This window comes from Octopus sinensis, unplaced genomic scaffold (assembly GCF_006345805.1).
Source record: "Octopus sinensis unplaced genomic scaffold, ASM634580v1 Contig16856, whole genome shotgun sequence".
In the NCBI taxonomy this organism is placed as follows: domain Eukaryota; kingdom Metazoa; phylum Mollusca; class Cephalopoda; order Octopoda; family Octopodidae; genus Octopus; species Octopus sinensis.
In genome coordinates this window covers 1,172-22,059 of record NW_021834629.1, presented here as the reverse complement: position 1 = coordinate 22,059, position 20,888 = coordinate 1,172, and the positions used below count along the sequence as shown (strand labels likewise).

At 37.0% G+C, this 20,888-nt stretch overlaps 1 long non-coding RNA gene across 1 annotated transcript in view; it reads left to right on the top strand.

Annotated features, from left to right (window-relative positions):
• Positions 1-12,481, top strand: part of LOC118761730 — a 33,672-nt gene extending 21,191 nt beyond the window's left edge. Inside the window, exon 2 of the long non-coding RNA XR_004997596.1 lies at positions 12,441-12,481. This is a non-coding gene — a long non-coding RNA (uncharacterized LOC118761730). The remainder of the gene's footprint in view (positions 1-12,440) is intronic.
• Positions 12,482-20,888: the final 8,407 nt, after the last annotated feature.

Here is a 20,888-nt window from a genome sequence, read left to right as displayed (position 1 = left end):
ATTTCACCCGCCGTGCTAACGATTCTGCCAGCTCGCTGTCTTGGTGTAGGTAGGAATATTGATTGATTGATGTATTAAGACGTTTTATCATCTTCAGTTAATAATAGAAGAAAGTTATTATAATATTCCTGCAGCATTTTGTGTGGTTATTGGCGTTAGGTGAAGAAGCAACGAGATGGAACAGACAGCTTTATGTTAGAGTAAACTGCCTTGTATAAATATTCTAACCGTGTGTCACTTCTGGGTATTAGTTAGAATACTTATAGATAACATAGAGGTGGCTGTTTGTTCTAGGTCGGTGCTTCGTAAAATAAACGATCTGCAGAAAATACTGCAGTAAAATTATAATTTTTTGGTGACTTTTCAGTTTACATCATCTGACATTTTTCAATTTCGTGTATGTGTGCGCACACACATAAAATTGAAGACACACACACACACTCTATTTAGATGTCTATATTTCTTGCTTGCATGAGTTGGATGGTTTGAGAGAATCCGATGGGCCCAAGGACCGCATCATGCTTCTATTGTCTGCTTTCTCATGGTTTCTACGGTGGGGATGCCCTTCCTAATGCCAATCACTTCACAGTGTATATACTTAGTGCTATTTTTCGTGGCATTGGCACGAGTGAGAATGCCATGATGCTTGCAGATCTATAATTCTTTCGAGGGGGAGGGGCTTTATGCTAAGTGATGAGGGGTTAAAGTAGCAGAGAAGAGGCCTGAGCAGAAGAGATATCTGGCTGTCGACAAGAATTAAGGTGATTAAGGTAGAAGGGATAAAAATGGTGAAGAGGCGTGTAGGTGGACCCCACCATCCCAAGATACGAGGTGAGTTGAAGGGAGTGGGGATAGAAGAAGTAAAAGTGTGGATGGGCGGGGGTTGCACAAGTGTTTGGAGGTAGGTGGGTGAGAGATAGGGAACAGGGGAGGTAGGCGAAAACTGTAGGATTGAAGAAGGGTTGATGTGGTGAATAGTTGATGAAGGGGGTGAGGGGTGACTAATGATACGTGAGTTGGGTGGTGGGGAGGGGATGAGAGACTACAAAAAAGGGAGATTGTTCTGCGCTGTCCCAAATAATGTTTGTATATGGGTGTCTTCATTATTCAATGAGTTTTGTGATACTTGATGCCTTTATTATGCAATCCACCCTGGTCTATTCGGCCATGTTTTAGAAGGCGGTATAACCTATTGCAAGGCGGTGAGCTGGCAGAAACGTTAGCACGCCGGACGAAATGCTTTGCGGTATTTCGTCTGCCGCTACTTTCTGAGTTCAAATTCCGCCGAGGTCGACTTTGCCTTTCATCCTTTAGGGGTCGATTAAATAAGTACCAGTTACACACTGGGGTCCATATAATCGACTTAATCCGTTTGTCTGTCCTTGTTTGTCCTCTCTGTGTTTAGCCCCCTTGTGGGTAGTAAAGAAATAGGTATAACCTATTGCTCTGTTTATATCAGCAGTCGTCATCAGCCGGCCTGCTACCCTAGCTTCGAAATTTCACCGAAGATCGCAGACGTAAAACTCGAAGTGACGGTTAATGAAGTCTCCAGCTTAGAGTGAAATAGGATAAAACTGTAATAACCATATTGAGTTCCTTTTGTTTCCTCCTTCGTACTATTCTTTGTGGCATAACACTCCCATTTAGCTAAAGATTGTTTTTTAAAGCATGAAATTACTTGTAAAATGTTAAATTGTAAAAATATAAAAGTAAATTCGAACCATGTTGCGAATTTTAGATTTTATTTTTCGTGTTTTCACAATTTTATATTTCTGTAATAGACAAATGGATGAGCCCTTAATATAAGCCTTTAATATAATAAAAGGGTTAAATACTTATAAAATAAGAATCAGGTTGAACATTTGTATGAAAAACAAATCATATAAGGTCCATCTCGATGGGGTCAGAACGCCTAACAACTTTGGCCTTTAGTCTTGTCTTGCACTCCGTTTAGGTCATTTATAGTGTATTGCTCTGAAAGTGGCCTATGAGAAGTTAAACAGTCGAAATAAAGAAGAAGGGTCCCGTGTGTTTATGATTTAAATATAGCATTTCGTATCCATGAACAATTTACTCTGACCAACAACCTTCCTCTGATATGTTCCACACTATTAGATACTATTTTTTTGGTAATTTATTCTCCCATTTTGTTGACCAAAATCTTCTTGTAAATTGTTTACATCGTCCATTAAAGCTTTTTTTCCATAATGAAGTCTTGTAAAATCGGTTTTGTTGGGCCTTAATATGGACTTCTCAGTTGTATTTCTTTTAAGTTTATTTTTCTTCTGGGTGTAGGTGGATTGGTTCTATCGTCTTTGCCATGGTTTCTCTATCAATTAGTTTTTCATTTTGTTGCTCCATCTTCTCATACCCATCACAAGGCGATTGGATGTTATTCTTAGCAGGGGAAGCTTTCTGAGTATCAGTCTCTTATTTACCAGTCTCTGGAACTGACTACGAGATGTGTGTTTTTACCATCCTTAGAGTTATTTGTTGTGTGCGACTTGTGGTATTGTTGAGGCAGCAGCCTGCAACACTTGATGCTGCTGCTGTCCATCCTTCTTTTGAGTTTTTCGCCTTCTTTTTAAGCTTCTCGGGACAAGAAGCTCTCAAGTGGCCTTTGCTGCCACAAGTGTTAAAACTGGCCTCCACACTCAGTGGTATTGTCCTTGATTCAGTACCAACAACAGGGTGCCACTCTAGAATGACCTTGTGGTCTTCTGGTTTCATTAGGATTTGCTAATCTATGCTGACTTCTTTGGATTATCCCATGTACGCTTGTCATTCACTCGTCCATATTGCATTACAAAACTGACATCTTGTTACACGCCATTTTAGGCTGTTTCATTCCCTGGGGGAAATGGAACTCCTGAGCAGGTGTTTCGCGTACAGTCTCTGCATGTTTCTGATCCTCTTCTTCACTCCTACGATAATTTGCTAAAGCACCCCCCCCCCTACCTCAACTGGTCTCAGGGGATAGTTTCCACTTAAACTTCTTTTCAATCTGGCAGCGAAAGAGAAGTCTTTATGGACACAATTTTACCACTCTTCTCTTTAGAACTGCGCCATTTCCTCTTCCATAATCAGGGATTAAATGTTGAAGTTAATTCGAGCAAAATTGGCCAAGAGGATTCCAATCAGTCTTGTCTCACTCAGCAAAACTTGTGTCTGTGTTGTTTTCGTTGTTGTTGTTGTTGTTGTTAGGGCAACACAATTTCAGGCTTCCCATGTCTGAGAAATGTCTGATTACATTGCAAAATTATTTATGTACTCTGTACTCTTTAACTTGTTTCAATCATTTGACTGTGACCATGCTGGAGCACCGCCTTTAGTCGAGCACATTGACCCCAGACTTATTCTTTGTAAGCCTAGTACTTATTCTATCGGTCTCTTGTGCCGAACCGCTAAGTTACAGGGTCGTAAACACGCCAGTATCGGTTGTCAAGCGATGCTGGAGGGACAAGCACACACACACAAACATATACACGCACATACATATACATATATACGACGGGCTTCTTTCAGTTCCTGTCTACCAAATCCACTCACAAGGCTTTGGTTGGCCAGAGGCTATAGTAAAAGACACTTGCCCAAGGTGCTACGCAGTGGGACTGAACCCGGAACCATGTAGTTCGTAAGCAAGCTACTTACTACACAGCCACTCCTACGCCTACGTCTTGACTCTTTTGAAATGTTTTTTTTTGTTTTGTTTGGTAGGGAGTGGTAGCATTACTCTCTTCACTTGGCATCGTTATGAATCAGATGAAACAAAAAAAAAAAGAAAAGAAAAGAAAATGAAAGCATACTAAAATGTTCAAATAAATTCAATTAAAGTCCTTTTTGTTGGGGAAGAACAATATAATGAAATATAGTTGTGAAACAGTTACTGCACGCAAATGAATGAACCCATTGTGTTGTAAAATATTGATCAAGGTACCTGGAATTATGGTGTTTAATCCAGACACCGGGAATAAGGTGTTGACATCCAGCGATGTCCAGCTTGAATCAAAAAGAATAAAATATGATCGACAGAGATTTTCAAAACAGAGTGAGAAGTGAGTGAAAAAAAAAAAAAACACTACTTTTATAGAAAGGCATTAATTAAACAGATAAAAAATATCTGAATTATGAACATTCTGAGAAAAACGAAAGGACTAGCCAACAGCAAGATAGGGAAAATGTCTGCATTTGCAGAAAAATTTAATTCCCCGTTTTTTTTTTTTTAAATAAAATAAAAAATGACGATTCATGCTGAATAGACTCCGGCTAATTCGAACGTGTATATGCTAATCGCTGTCGTAGTTTGTCGTCGGGGAATAATTTTTTCCATCAGACAATGCGTGTTCACAATACCTTTGATTTATTGGTGTAAGGAGTCTTTGACACACCGTGATGTTTCGAATATATTTCGTTGTACCACCCCTCCCGACTCACGCACTGATCACCCCCTTCGGTTTCTCTTCCCCGTGTATTCGACTCTATAACCTTAATGTTATCCACATATGCGCACACGATTCCCTTGTGTCCCATTTTTGTGCGGGACACCCCTCAACGACCCCAACGTCTGCAGCGAAGTCTTCAGCGCCAAGATATATGGGAGAGACGAGAGACGGGGTCTCTCTTGGTGGATAGAACATGTGTTGCAAAACAGTTCCGATGGGTGACCATGTATTTTATCCCATAATCATTATTGCATCCATCCATCGAGAACGTGCCCGAAACTATCTGGCTCTTAGTAAAACCATCAAGGGGCAATGGTAAACCCATCGTACGCTTTAAACCTTTTTTGATGAGAACCTCACTGAAGTGCCGCATGAGGTGGAGGTTACCTTGGACAGATGTAGAGCAAGAACACACATGTCACCGTGAAAATTGCCTGAATAATAATAGTAGGTCATAAAGTTGTATTGTTTGTTCCCTCTCGAGCCATGCCTGGCTCATAAGAGCCGGTTTCCCAGTTTCCTTGGCGTATAGGTTCCCCACCTGGACAGGACGCCGGTCCGTCGCAGGTGAGCTGCAAAATGCAGGAGGAAAGAGTGAGAGAAAGTTGTGGCGAAAGAGTCAGCAAGAGTTCGCCATTACATTCTGCCGGAGCCGCGTGGAGCTTAGGTATTTTGCTCATAAACACACACATCGCCCGGTCTGAGATTCGAACCCTCGATCCCTCGACCGCGAGTCCACTGTTCTAACCACTAGGCCATGTGCCTCCACATAAAGTTGTATAGTTTAGTGAATATATCTCAGTTTATTACTGGTAGCTATATGTCATGCTGAAATTAAACATTGGAGGAGCCCCTGCGGGATTAGTCAATGTGCTAGAAATCAGCTACGTTTCATACTGTATTGCAAGGACACGGTGGACGATGCAAGTTTTCGATACCTCTTAAACGATGGGATGGCCACGACTGACTTACCTTTGATCAGTAACCTGTTAGACTAGAACTGACTTGAAGCTAAGAGAAACAGTTACAACACTATCGATCTTAGATGCTCTCTCATTTCTGCCGTTCTGATGGTTTGTGTCCCTTCTACATATAAACATTACATTGCAAACACTGACACACACGTATCACACACACACACACACACTTCGTACAGACGCACGCCCACGTGCTTTGTATACACACATGCACACGCATTTTACTATGGCAACGTTCCCAGAGTGAAAGAAGAAAACACTGGAAAGTAGGCGCATGCGTGTGCATGCAGATGTGTGCATGTGCATGTGTGCATTTGTGAAAGTGAATGCGTAAGCGTATACATGTGTGTTGTGTGTGTATGTGTGTGTGTTACGGTATACGTCTTGTGTGTGTGAGTGTGTGTGTCCTCTTTACAATTTGCCAATTCAGACAAACCAACTGAACAACGAATTCCTTCTCTCTCTCTCTCCTTTCTTCGCTCTCCTTTTTTCGCCCTCCTTTCTTCGCTCTTTCCTTTTATTCACACTGCTTTCACTTTTATAGAACATGTTTGTCTCTGTCTCTCCCTCTTACACACACACCACACACACATACACACACAGAACTCCTTTAAGCCGGTCCAGTTGCCTGTAACCCTGATGTTACGGTGTGCAGCCGTTTCCAGAAGTGAGACTGGAAAACACCAAAGGAACAAACCACTTGACCGGCTCTCGGACATCAATGTGCACTATATTCTTCGTATTGAGTACTTCTTTCTCAACAACCCACGGATATCTGTCAATCCATTTGTCTCTGCCTTCCTCCGTTACTATACTCTACTGACGCACTCTACTCTGACTACCATTTCATTTATGCTTATTTTTGTGGCTTGTGTGGCGAGAAGCTTGCTTCCCAATCACTTGGGCAAGTATCATCTACTATAACCATGGGTTCACGAAAGCCTTGGGAGTGGATCTGGTAAACGGAAATTGAATATATATGTATATATATATATATAAATAAAACTTACTTGGAAAGGATGCGTGGCATTCGATTATATAATATGTATATATATGCATATATACATACATATGTGTATATACCTTCATATATATGTATATATACATGCTTATATGGGTACAGGACGTCAAAAAAACGTGAACAACATGAAAAACGAGAACAGGAAAGACAAAAACATAGAAAACGGACTTTTTTCGAACAACGAAAGAAACAAATAGGGAAGCGAGACAGGCAACATAAAGAACAATCCCTTCATCAGTTGTCCCCTGTTTTGTCTACTCCGTGTGGGATTAGACGTGACTTCGTTAAAACAGTCGTTCCCGCAAAGCAAATTAAATAAGATTTGTGATTTGCGGAGGGTTAAAGTGGTAACAAAAACAGAGCAGTAAGAACAAATGGTATATGTATGTATGTATGTATGTATGTATGTATGTATGTATGTATGTATGTATGTATGTATGTATGTATGTATGTATGTATGTATGTATGTATGTATGTATGTATGTATGTATGTATGTACGTACGTATGTATGTATGTATGCATGCATGTATAGGTGTATTTGTCTTTGTATGTGAGGTTGTTCCCCACCACCGATTGACAACAAGCGTTCGTGTATTTACATCTCTGTAACTTAGTGGTTCGGCAAAAGAAACCGACAGAATAAATACCAGGCTTAAACTAAAGCAAATAGTTTGTCAATTCATTCGACTAAAAGTTTTTGAAGGTGGTGCCCCAGCATGGCCGCAGTCTACTGACTGAAACAAGTCAAGCAATTTTTTTTAAGGATTTAGCGTATCCCTCTTTTCTAGGATGCCGTTTTGGGGAACTTTGGTTGCTCTTTCTTGGTGGACAAGACACCGCATGGACGGCCCTTTCTTATATGTAGCTCGTAAAAAACCAGTCAACACGTTTCCACCGTGTGTATATGTTTTATAAAGGTGTGCGTCTGTGTGTAAGCAAGCAAGCATGGCGCTTATCTCATAGAAAGGTTCTTAGTTTTTTTCCAACTCCCTCACCGAGTTTTACACCAAGTTTACACCAATAAATTACAAGGATTTTCAGATAATGTTGCTAGGAAACAGTAGCATACTAACGGTTATTTTCTGCAAAGCCACATTACGCACACACACACACCACACCATTCATACATATAGTCGACAGACGAAGGCAAATCTAGCTGCACCTTTTTAGCTAATTTAAATGTGATATTTAATAACCGAGCGGGAAGGAAGACTCGACAAGTAGTCAGTGCTACGACTTAGTTTATATGAATAAAACAAACGGGAACTGTGCCTTAAATATACCATAAATGCAATACTTGAGACATTTACCACAAGTTCCCTCGCGGAACACCTAGAAGTTTCGGTGACCATTCATCTTATCAGCCGTTGAGGAATCAAAGATTACGTAATATACGTAGCAGCTGTTGACATCATTAGTGGTATTTATGAGTAGTATATACCTGTATGTAAATTGCTCATGCATACATATATATGCATATACTTCTACACACACACACACACACACACACACACACACCACACACACACACACACACACACACACATATATATATATATATATATATTATATATATACATATACATACAGGGTGATTCAAAAGTCGCCATACACAAGAATAATGTATTCTTTTATAACAAACATTTTTTTTTTATTTAACTGTTTCTTATATAAATATAAATTTTTCCTATGTATGGTGACTTTTGAATTACCCTGTATATATATATATATATATATATATATATATATATATATATATATATATTATATATATATATATATAATATATATATATATAATATATATATATATATATATATTGGCCTGCTCGCTTAGCCAGCGGGGTGGCGTCATTCGAAGGCTAAAACAATGCGAACGCATTGTGACCAGCGATGTGTAACAACATCTGATGGTCTGGTCGGTCACGTGATATATATATATAATCGGGGGTGCGTTGTGATCTTTCTGGCTGGGGAAGCAATGACCAAAATTTTATCTCACATAGATATTTGAATCAAATTGATATGTTCACATATCAGCTATTTAAAAATTTTTTTTTAAATCACATTTTATATTTTGGGTGTCCTGTAATTTGAAAAAGTATAGAATATTATTAGTTGAATAAACACAGAAAGCTACGCCCGTGTTACCTTTACACCGTTTTTCTAATGGAAGCAGGATATCAACTTGCTTCCCCTTTCCTATGTAAGTGTTACATAACAACGTAGGATTATACATGTCATAGGTATATAATATATCATAGGTACTGCGAATTGACAGAAACTTAATCTAAGCCTATAAGCATTTATTAGCATCTAAAACTATTTGTTATTAGCCCTTACTAGAAAAAAATTGTCTTCGTGATATTTTTATCGGAAAAACGTTAAAATATTACACCGAGAAGGATGCAACAGTACGTGTTGCTTCCCTTGCGCTGATTTTTTTTTTTGTGTCGTCTACACTGCATGTCGTCTCATGCTAATTCCGACAGTAAATATCTGAAGCCTATGATGTCATGTAGCTTATATTAATTTTACAGAACATCAGAAGAACGATCTGATGAAAAATAAGCAATATAGTTTCAATTTTGTTTCTATAATTTGTAAGCGAAACATTGCTTCCCTTATTTTCAAGGACCGCGCACCTATTATATATGTATATATGCACATACGCGCGCGCGCATGAGTACAAACAGGTATATATGCAACAAAACTACCATAAACTAGAAAAACTTAAACAAGTATTATCCTTACCAGTGTTAGAATTCTTACGAAAGCCTAGCATGCTATGTCAAAGTATTGTACACTATAAACAACGGCAACGACCACCATAAAGAACCCCTAAAGAGGTTCAACCCTATGAGGACTAGCATTTCAGTGAAGGGCAACTTAGAACCACTAGAACACAAGATACAAAAGGCTCATGCACAACAAACACATGACATGTATACACCCATCATCAGCTGCCTAACTGATGTCATTATGGTTTCGACACCTGGTCAATACCATTCAGTTCGGCGATATGAGTAGCTCTAAAAGCATAAACACTGTCTGAAAATTTATAAAGTTATGCACATACACACACAATGTATGTATGTATATATATAGTGACACAGGGTGAATTGAAAATCTCTTTGTCTCTTTTCTTGTTTTCGATAGGGGTTGCAGCCATACTGGGGCTCTACTTTTAGTGTGATTACTAGTTTATTTCGAACTCGCTTCTCCAGATTTGGTTCCGATGAAGCAGTGAGTTGAACAAAGTTGCCCCTCCCCTCTTTTTGTGATGCATACCCTGATGTAGATTCATCGGGTATCTCAAACAAAAATTTGTCTCCATGCTCTTTGAGCACATTCGCATTTACTCCTCGTGAATATCTGAAGGTTTATCAGCAGGGTATTGAATAGCTGTTGGCCCTTCACACCTAAACTTACTTTAGACGCAGAAGGCCGGATCTTTGATATGCAGTGGTGTCAGTTCGGCGGGGGTTCATAGATTTCAGTTCCAAATGCTGGGCCCTTCCTCCTCAGGAACTTCCATAGAAGTTTTTTTTTGTTACATATTTGTTTTTATATATTTTAAACAGATAAAGCCATAAATACCTCAAAATATATTCACGACAAACAAAAGTTAGAAAATGTCATCTGGATAACACAATTCAAAGTTCATGGCCCTAAAAACTGGTCAAGAACTATCCTGTTCAACTGTCCTGGCATAAATTGTTCGACTGTCGTGGTTGATCCGGGCGGCTGGCATTATGAAGGAGAGGCCAGTGGTCAGCTGCGCTGGAATCGTTGAGAATTTGGAAGGTGGGGTGGTTGGGTAATGAATGCATTGGAAATATGGGTGTGGTGAAAGAGTAGGTTTGAGAAAGAGAGAGAGGTGAGAGGTACATTGTCTATCTTTACGTTCTGAGTTCAAATTCCACCGGGGTTGACTTAGCCGTCCATCCTTTCAGGGTCGATAAATTAAGTACCAGCTGCGTACTGGGGTCGATCTAATCGACTGGCCCCTCCCCTCAAATTTCGGGCCTTGTGCCTAGAGTAGAAAAGATTCTCTGTGTGTGTTTTAAGGACATTTAACTTTAAAATCTTAAATCTCTCTCTCCTGTCTACAAAGCAACATGCACCCCCGTCTTCATTTTATCTAAAGAGGTCAAATAATACAAAAATGTCATGAGTTGTCTACCCTGTTTACCACCTTCCCGATTCCACGTCATCTATTCTGAATTTTAATAAATTGTGACTTCGGTGCCATAACTCATTTTAAAGTCAAAAGTTTTGTTTTTAAACTCAAAAGTTTTTTGTCTTTAGATTCTTCCACTTACCTTTGTTCGGTTGAGCTGAACATTATTCAGCACTGCTTGCCTCTTGCTTCTCCCTCACTCAGATAGAGTTTATCTTACTCACCGCATCACGTCTGTTCGTAATTATTTGACTTGTTACTCACGAAGTACCAACCATTTCAATCTCTTCTTGGCAGTAGATCAGGAAGTCCCGAAATCTGTAATTTAAGAAGAGTTCAACCAATCAAACAGACTGGATTAGTAACATTTTCGGCTTCAGAGGCTTCACTCCGAAGCCCTATTAAAGCAAAAACCTTGGAGTAAAAGTGCACTAGGCCTGCCTGATTTAGGTGTATGAAGAAACACCCTTCTGTGTTTATATATAACAACACAAACGCGGCTGGGGTGAGAGTGTGGCACGTTATTGCGCGCAGTTGTTTTCTAACGTCTACAAAATAAGATTCTTGGGGATGGGAGAAAGGATGGAATTTGTTGGCCACTTGAAGTAATTAAGATATTACCAGATTGGTAATTGGAAGAAGATATGTGGAAGACCTGTTTTTATTTATAAACTGTCTGAGGTTAGAGGTGGACGGGGGGTGCTGAGCTGTTAGTGTGCTTTGAATGTAATTACCTTCGAATACGTGTGAGTGTATGGTTATGGAGCGTATGTCTAAGTATTCGTGTGCGTGTATTCATGTATGTATATGTCTGTATTTGTTTACGTGAAGTGTATATAAGTATCTTTTAGAACACTCGATCAGTAATACAGAAGATTGCAAATAGCCAGTCGTGTCCAGGTCAGCCAACAGCAGAGAGGTAGCCGGTTCGTCCTTTGTTATATACAATGTATTTTGGCCACTTTCAACGGCTCAGTTCACATAGATCTCTGTAGGTACAACAATGCAGTAACTGCTGAGAATTGATGTAGAAATTTCAGGACGGATTCACCGATTCTTGCGATGTCAATTGTCTCACATTTCTTCAGAGTCTCTAAGATAGAATGAAAAGATATGTTTGTACGAAATGAGACAAGATGAAGTGATGTTGTGTAAACAAGTAAATAAGGAAACTGACAAATGTAAACAAATGTCTTTATTATTTTATTTTCATCGTTTCTGTTAAATCCTGTACATCTTTCGATATAGATATATTTATCCTACAAGTCAGATATTTAACGTATTGTTTCGAAAGCTCGCCGCTTTCTGAGGTTGTTTACTTGTGCCACGTTTGTTCTGACCAAATAACGATGGGTCAAGTACGCAGCTGGTACTTAATTTATCGACTCCGAAAGGATGAAAGGCAAAGTCGACCTCGACGGAATTTGAACTCAGAACGTAAAAAAGACGAAATACCGCTAAGTATTTCGTTCGGTGGGCTAACGTTTCTGCCAGCCTAATATTAGGATGATGATAAACAAAAAAAATTGAGGCGGCAAGCTGGCAGAATCGATAGCGCGCTGGACAAAATGCTTAGAGGTATTTCATATGCCGCTACGTTCTGAGTTCAAATTCTGTCGAGGTCGACTTTGCCTTTCATCCTTTCGGCGTCGATTAAATAAGTACCAGTTACTCACTGGGTGTCGATGTGATCGGTTTATTCCCTCCCCGCAAATTTCAGGCCTTATGTCTATACTAGAAAAGATAAAGAATAACTCAAACAAACTCCTAAGTGTTTATAAAGTTATATTTATTTTAATTATTTTCTATTTTCGCAGAGTCCCGATCCTTTCCAGGAAGCTGATAAGGGGAAAATCTGCCAAAAATGCGGAGACCAGTGTCCCGGCTATTCCCCACATTATTGGAGGTAAGACACATTTGTTATTTGTTATAGTCCGATTAATTTATAGGGATGGACCTAAAGAAAATACCTTGTGGTGATAACATGGGAAGGAGGGATTATAGGGATCGTATAGATTGGGTAGATTGATGTTTTGCTTAGAGTACCTCACTTCCCTGCTTCTGTAGCAGATTCATTTGGTAACAGTTTCCCCTCATCTGGGACATCCAAAGGAATTTGTCCAGAAACACAATGGAAACGTACAGAGTAGATTCGACCCAACGTTCCATAATTTGGTTCTCAAATAATGACCATTTCAACGAAATTCAACGGGGTAGAAAATGGTATATATGGCTCTATGTGTAGACACATTGAGTAACCGGAGATGGATAAAGAACGCTCAACCTCTATTTTTGCATTTTCAGAAGTTCTCCTTTGTTTTGTCATTTTACTCTGTGTGTGTGTGTGTGTGTGTGGTGTGTGTTATAGCATACACAAAAAAGAAGACACCATCGTAGAGACAAGTTATGTATATTCATAATAATGGTTTTGTGTGTACGTTCAAAACATTTTTTTGTTGTTGTTGTTGAGCCCCAACGGACCTTTAACAAGCTAGATTCAAGATCTAAAACATTTTAGTTAATTGCGTTTGATTTTCATGCAAAGTCTACCTATGACAACAGTATCCATATGAATAACTGCGTGCTCTCATATAAAGAGGATGTGATTTTCAAGATTTTGAATACTTTTCCTACCAAACGCATCTAAGTATATGTCAGTCAACATAGTTTAGTGTGCGTGTGTGAGAGAGAGAGAGAGAGAGAGAGAGAGAGAGAAAGAAAGACTGTGTATAGATATTGGCACGTGTCTGTGTGCAAACAGTAAACGTGTAGGTTGTATTTCGCCACACACACACACACACACACAGCTACACACACAGCCACAGTTACACACACACACACACAGCCACACACACACAGCCACACACACACACAGCTACACACACACAAAGCTACTCACACACACACACAGCTACACACACACACGCAGCTACACACACACACACAGCCACACACAGCCAGCCACACACACGCACACACTCACAAAGGTGGTTGCAGCCAGCATCATATGATTGATAATGTGTCTGTGTGTGCGCATGCACGTGTCTGCTGTGCACCGCTGCATATTTTGCAGTTGTTGGCGCTACTTTGATACTTCACATAGGTGTGTGTATGTGTGTGTGTGTGTGTGTAATCTTGTTTTGCACATGTTTCTTTATAATAATGTTTGTGTTTACGTATGTGTGTGGTTTGTCTCTATAACATCGACACTGATTCGCAACCAAACTAATGTTTTATTTATATTCGTTACTCTGAGTAAATAATCGCATTAATTTGTTTATCTCTAACAATCCAGTTTTATATTGAAATATTATTCTTATCCTGTATTATAGCACTCTAAGTCTCACACACACATATATATATATATATATATATATATATATATATAATATATATATATATATATTATATATATTAGTGCTTTATCTCTCTCTCTCACACACCACACAATCAAATATATACGCACATGAAATAAACTTTGTGTGTGTTAGTGTGTCTCGGCCTTTCACCTAGTTCAACTTGCCTGAAGAAGCGGTGGCGCGCCGTGGAAACTCCCGAGTAACAAACCACTCGACCGGCTTAAATAAGCTTCACCAACACAAAGTGTCCATTTGTATGAGTTTCTAAGAAGAAAAAATTTCAGTGATTTAAGTCAATATACAAAGCGAAAATAATAAAATGCCATATTCTCTGCAGATGTTGAAATGGAGATGTTTACACTTGTGCCGTCTCAATACTAAACACCATCATCATTGTGTGCATATATATATATAATATATATATATACACACACACACACAAAACAACACAATCTTTCTCTCCTTCACTTTCTCTCAGCTTCAGTTCCCGCTTTATCTCCTTCTTTTTCTCTATTTCATTTATTTATTTTTCTTATTTATAGATATCCGTATCATTTTTTGGTCCCTTCTTTGCAATTCTCCTCTCTTCCTTCCTTCATTCCTTTCTTTCCATCTTTCCTTCCCCTCTCTTCCCTTTCTTTCACCTTCTCCTCAATCAAATAAAATTCTTTAATTATTTATCGTCGTTTGATTCCTTCTCATTTACGTTAAGGACCAAACACTTCATTATTCTCTTCATCTCTCTCTCTCATTCAAGAATGACATTCTGCTGCACTTGAACACGCACACACACACACACACACACACGCTGCACATGCGCTTTGATGAAGTCCTAAAATGCTGTCTCTACACGCATTCACTTGACACATATATTTGTGATAAAGAAGGCAGCCACACCATATTAACCCACGTTGATGATTTCGATGCATATTAAACGTAAATATATATATATTATAGTACAACAGTCTTCAATGAAAGATATTCATCGCCAGAAAGTTCTATGGTTTCCTTTATAAAGCTGACTTCCTTCAACCTAGAAGATATACACATACTCTGCGCGCGTGTGTATGTGTGCATGGGAGCAGTGTATGAAACACGTTGCATTGTTTTCTCTCTCTTTCTCACTCTCTCTCTCTCTCATATATATATAATATATATATATATATATATATATATATAATATATATATATATATCGGTAGCCACTACACACATATTTTCTTTCTCTCCTTGTTTTTTTTTTTTTTTCTGTGTCCCGTTCTGTAGAAGAGCGTAGGCTCGAAACGTAAAAGAACTTTTTCTATTCCTGAGCGTTTTACTAATACATCTGTTTTTTTCTACAAACCACCTGTCTTCGTCTTTTGTTTTTTTTTCGTGAACTCTCCCTATATATATATATATATATATATATATATATATATATATCAGTGGTGACTGTGACTCGGGCTTAACCCGAATATAAATTTAGTAAATTGAACTTGTTTTTGCAAGCTGATTGAATTTCTGCCAACACTGCCGCCAATAACTCGGGCTCCTTTTATTGAGCCTGGTCGCAGTTCATTTATTTTCATTCAGCCTCTGGCGGGCGTCTTAGAGGTGCCCTGTCTCAAAAAATATCATTCGTAGTAGACGTTCTCTCGACATCGTTCACACGCGCCTGACTCCGGTTCAGAAGTTACAAACGGAGTTGTTATCTATAATCGTAAAAGTTATTCAAGTTCAATGTTTTCTTGAAGCAATAAATTTCTGTAGAGATTAGGATTTAAATTCCAATCTATAAAAAAAGTTTCCGTTCTACAATATTCTTAGAGGAGCTAAAAATTATCCAGCAACTCGGGCTAATACGAAGGAACCTGGGAGGCGTAAAAGGCGACATCTCTTATCAAGAGTACAGGTGACAGTCAGAGCGCTGATGTTTGTTGTGCACTCCGCTGGCGTTATTTGATTGCAGTTATTCTGTGCGTCTGTCTGTAAAGATCAGTTATGTTTTACAGGGTTGCTAAGTTTTTACCCTTAACTTAGAAATGAAGAAATGTCTGGTGCTAGATAAAAAAAAAAGAAGCCATTTGGGGCTATAAATATTGCAGAAAAACGTGAAATTCTTCGAGCAGGACTGTGCCTTACGTGCAATCTGTGATGAGCCCGAGCGACGAAATGTTTGCAATGAAAGCCGTTTGATTTCTTTTTTTTCTTTTTAATTTTTCATACCCCCATTTTTATTAAAATTTACTTTCAATTTAGCATTCTGCCTTATTATTCTTTCCTCTCCTATATATATATCTATATATATATATATATATATATATATTATATATATATATATATATATATTACACGTGATCACGTGACCGACCAGACTATCAGATGTTGTTACACATCGCTGGTCACATGCGTTCGCATTGTTTTAAGCCTTCGAATGACGCCACCACCCCCGCTGGCTAAGCGAGCAGGCCAATATATATATATATATATATATATATATATATATATATATATATATATATTCTTAAAACAGATATATTGTTGACGGTAACTTCGAAGTTTCGGCAGTTACACCATCGTCAAGCAATGGCTCCCACATGTGACAGTGTTGGATTATTAACATGTAGGCTAGTGTTGCTGAAGCTGTACACATGCAGATGTCTTGAACATACAATGGGTTAATCCTTCCACGTGTGAAGACTGTTTTCCCTATTCGTAGACGCCCTAAACGCACAATAGTTTCTACTCCTACATGTGAAACGGCGTTACTGCTACTACACATAAAATATACCCTAGATCCACCATTTTACATGTGGATATATATTTCTGCTACACATTGAGACGTTTTAGCCCCACAGTATGATTCTGCTTACACATGTGGGAACAGCATCACATTACGATACATTTGATAGGTTTGGTGCAATGTTGATATTCCACAGCGGTTCCTTGCTTTTCAATTTTGTGTTGAAGCTCCTCTGCCCTGGTCCTCTTACATCCACCGTATCTAACTCTATACATTGCTTCCAAATTAAAATAGATGGTTCTTAGATAATTAAGAATGTACTCGTTATCATGAAATTAAAAACAATGGTAATTAAATATGCCTGTAATAAGTCCATCTTATATTTCGATGTCTAACCTTTCCTACTTCTTTCAGTCAAATTGAGAGATGGGTTAAGTATATATTTCTTTACTACCCACAAGGGGCTAAACACAGAGGAGACAAACAAGGACAGACAAAGGATTAAGTCGATTACATCGACCCAGTGCGTAACTGGTAATTATTTATATATCGACCCGGAAGGATGAAGGCAAAGTCGATCCCGGCGAATTTGAACTCGGAACGTAACGGCAGACAAAATAACGGCAACGCAATTCGCCCGGCGGCTAACGTTTCTGCCAGCTCGCCGCCTGAGATGGGTTAAGTATAACCACCCTCCACCAATCACTGGGACATTGCTTCCAGCCAGCTTCGATGCTGTTTTTGTCTGCCAAATTTTATTGGAAAGGCTTTGATTAGCTCAGAGTAATGGCAAAATTAAGTCGCCACGCACGCAATGAGATCGAACCCGAAGTCCTGTAGTCGCGAAACTAACTTCTTAACCATACATCAATGACCCTGTCTCTTTGGTTATAAAGCCAGTGTCTTAGGTGAGAGTCAGATGGCGTCGTATATACTCTCAACGTCTGAGGTTTGCTAGAATTAATTACGGTGACCAATCACGCGACCAACTTCTGCTGCTGCTGCTACCACTACTCCCCCTCCTCTTCATTCTCTTTCTCGCTCTTCATAAATAATGCGAGGAAAGCTTTGGCATCTACTGTTTCTCTTCAATCCAACCATTTGTCATTAACGATGTCCTTTTAAAGTCTGAATCTCTTTGACTTCACAGTTTCATAATCACAACAACGGATCACTGATCGATTGCATGGAATATTAGTTGATTGATACGACTGGAAGCCGAAACTATGGCATGAGTTGACCTTTCAAATGTTATCGGTAGAATAATTGTCTTCTTGCCCTATTGAGAAAAGCCTTAAGATGTCAACCATTTTATGTTTCCACCTTTTATGAAGATGGAACTTACTGTTTTATGGAAGAAAGAAATGTCCAGTGCATCACGTGTCCTATGCTAATACTTTAATCTCAGGCTGAGTTCAAATCGAAATCTGGGAAACTTCAAAGCTTAAAATTTTAATCTGGCCAAGATTCTTGATGCATGAAGTTTGGTGATGAAACGCTCAGTCAACCTCAGTAGGAGTTGACGATTAATTATCTCAATTAATTTTCTAAACGTAGATAATATACTGTATGAAGAGGATAATTATCTTTGATATGCTGTATATTTCTAGTTCTGTCCCTGCACTTGCCTTTCATCTTCCCCAAGTCAAATCTTCATCACCTCTGTCCTAAAAAGTTACAAAGAAGTATAAACACCAATGCCATGTAGCTTTACTTTAGATTCTGCTCCGTCCTGAGTTCAAGTCCTACCCTGTCCTAAGCTTTGTTCGATTTCACCTTTTAAGACCTCAGACTGGATATTTGGTGTGTGGCTGTTTTTTTATCCAAATATTCAAATTCATGTGACCGTGGCTGTGTGGTCTAGAAGTTTCTTTCTCAGTTATATGGGTCGGCAAAAGAGACCGAAAGAATCTCTATCAAGTTTTAAAAACATAGAACTGGCATCGATTCATTCGAATAAAATTCTTTAAGATGGTGCCCCCATGTTTGTATTCGTTTCGTTTGGTTTCTTTTCACTGTCCTGTTTTGTTAGCAACTTTGACCCTCCGCAAAATACCAAATTTTATTTTGGTTCGCGGGAGCAACTGCCTTCAAAGTCTTATTTTGTCGTTCATTCCTCGAAATGAGTAGGATAGTCGACAACTGATGAAGGGTCGATTTTTTTATGTTACTTGTCTTGTTTTCCATTTGTTTCTCTCGTTCTTCGCGTACACACACATTATTTTCGTATTTCATGTTCGTATATATAGTATATATAATATATAGTATATATAATATAGTATATATATATATAGTAATAATATATATATAGTATATATATATGTAGTATATATATGTATATATATATCTATATATATATAGTATATATATATAGTAGTTAAATATATGTTATATATATATATGTAGTATATAATAATATAATATATATATAGTTATTATATAGTATATTATAATATGTAGTATATATATAGTATATAATATGTAGTAATATATATATAATATATATATGTAGTATATATATATATAATATATATATGTAGTATATATTATATAATATATATATGTAGTAAATATATATAATATATAATTAGTAAATATATATATATAAAATATATATAGTAATATATATAGTATATATATAGTAATATATATAATAGGTATATTATATATAGTATATATATATATAGTATATATATATAGTAATATATAATATGTATATATATATAGTATATATAGTATAGTATATATTATAGTATATAATATATATGTATATATATATATATATTATGTATATATATATATAAAGTATATATATATAGTTAATATATAGTATATTATTATATAGTATATATATATATAAGTATATATATATTATAGTATATATATATATGTATATATATATAATATAGTATATATATATATAATATATATATATATATAGTATATATAATATAGTATATATATATATATATATATTATATAGTATATCTATATATATGTATATATATCTAGTATATATATATAGTATATATAGATGTAGTATATATATATGTAGTATATATATATGTAGTATATTATATATAGTATATATATATATATATAGAATATATATATAGTTATATATATATGTAGTATATATATATATAGTATATATATATAGTATATATATATATAGTATATATATATATAGTATATATAATATATAGTATATATATGTAGTATATATATTTAGTATATATATATGTAGTATATATATATGTATATATATAATGTAGTATATATATCGTAGTATATTATATTTAGTATATATATATGTGATATATATTATGTAGTATATATATATAATTATATATATATATTTATATATATATATGTATATATAATATATATATATATATATGACTAATAATATATTATATATATATGTAGTATATATATATGTAGTATATATATATGTAGTATATATATATATGTATATATATATGTATATATATATATATGTAGTATATATATATATATATGTAGTATATATATGTAGTATATATATGTAGTATATATATATATATATATATATAATATATAATATGCCTTCCCCAATCTCTCTCTCTCTCTTTCATACACACCCACACACACACACACCACACAACACGTCATAAAGTCGGTCATTATTGTTTTGAAGTGATATCTTTAAACTTTCTAAACCAATTGTTTACTGCAAACGTCGGCTATTTTAAAGCAAAAACGAACGCAAGAATCCATAGAACTCCACCTGACATGTCTGTCAAACACTGAAATATTCCGTTGTTGTGACAAATGGCGTTATTTTGGTGATTAGAACAGGAAGGAGTGGTGCTGTTAGAGAAGACACTCAACTCAACGGCCATTCCTACTCGGCGTTTGGTGCCCTCTTCGTATTGCTTTGTGATGGTTCCTTTATAGCAGCTGACATTGGACAATGAATGTCCGTGGAATTATATTTATGGAATGTTATTGACTGTAGGTGTGGTGGTAGTGGTGGTGGGGGTAGTAACTGAAGGGGGGAGCAATCGAAACTGTAAGCAGGAGAGAGAGAGAGAGAGAGAGAGAGAGAGAGGGAGAGAGAATTAGAGAGAGAGAGTACTCATATGGCTTCATTCTCCTGAATTGCTGTATTTTAAGAATATAAATGTCTAAAGTATATAA